The sequence below is a fragment of the Humulus lupulus genome, chromosome 1 (genome assembly GCF_963169125.1).
Source record: "Humulus lupulus chromosome 1, drHumLupu1.1, whole genome shotgun sequence".
NCBI lineage: Eukaryota > Viridiplantae > Streptophyta > Magnoliopsida > Rosales > Cannabaceae > Humulus > Humulus lupulus.
This window is the reverse complement of record NC_084793.1, coordinates 270,687,192-270,688,000: the sequence shown is the minus strand read 5'-3', so window position 1 is coordinate 270,688,000 and position 809 is coordinate 270,687,192. Positions and strand designations below refer to the sequence as shown.

General features: G+C 38.4%; 1 non-coding gene across 1 annotated transcript; it reads right to left on the bottom strand.

Moving 5' to 3' along the window:
• Positions 1–469: 469 nt before the first annotated feature.
• On the bottom strand, positions 470–575 carry LOC133813158 (small nucleolar RNA R71). The gene has a single exon (XR_009884197.1). It is a non-coding gene; the product is annotated as a small nucleolar RNA R71 (small nucleolar RNA).
• Positions 576–809: the final 234 nt, after the last annotated feature.

The window sequence follows — 809 nt, the reverse complement described above, 5'->3', positions numbered from 1 at the left end:
GATAAAGAAAAGGCTAGATTTTGCCATGGTTGAGAACGCGAATAATAGTGTCAACAACAATGTAAATCTGGGTAATGCAGGTAACGTAACAGCTGAGGCTGACCCACCATTGAGAAATTATGTACTCCCTACTGTTACGGGGATACATTCAAGTATTTGTCCTCCTACTGTAGAGGCAAATAATTTTGAGATAAACCCTTGATCATTCAGATGGTATAGAATTGTGTACAATTTGGGCGATTACCAAATGTGGATCCAACTCTCCACATCACCAACGTTTTAGTGTTGTGTGCAACATTCAAAATGAATGGGGTGAGTAATGATGCTATCACATTAAAATTATTCCCATTTTCATTAAGAGACAGAGCTAAGAGTTGGTTGAATTCATTACAAGCCAACTATATAGTCACTTGGGAAGACTTGGCTCAGAAATTCCTTGGTAAATATTTTCCTCCTGCGAAGTCAGCCTGATATAGAGGATAAATTAATAACTTTCATTAGTTGGATGGGGAGTCTTTATATGATGTGTGGGAATGTTTTAAAGAGTTGCAAAAGAAGTGCCCACATCATGGAATAGAGAAGTGGCTACTGGTGCACACGTTTTATAATGGTTTGGGGGAAATACAAGGACAATTATTGATGCAACATCAGGAGAAGCGTTTATGAGAAAAAGTGCTAATGAAGCTTATGAATTACTGGAAGAGATGGCCATGAATAACTACAATTGGCCACTGAATGTGAGAATAAGAAGGTGGCAAGAGTCTTAGAGGTCGAACCTATTGCTTTATTGACCGCATTGCAGCAGAATA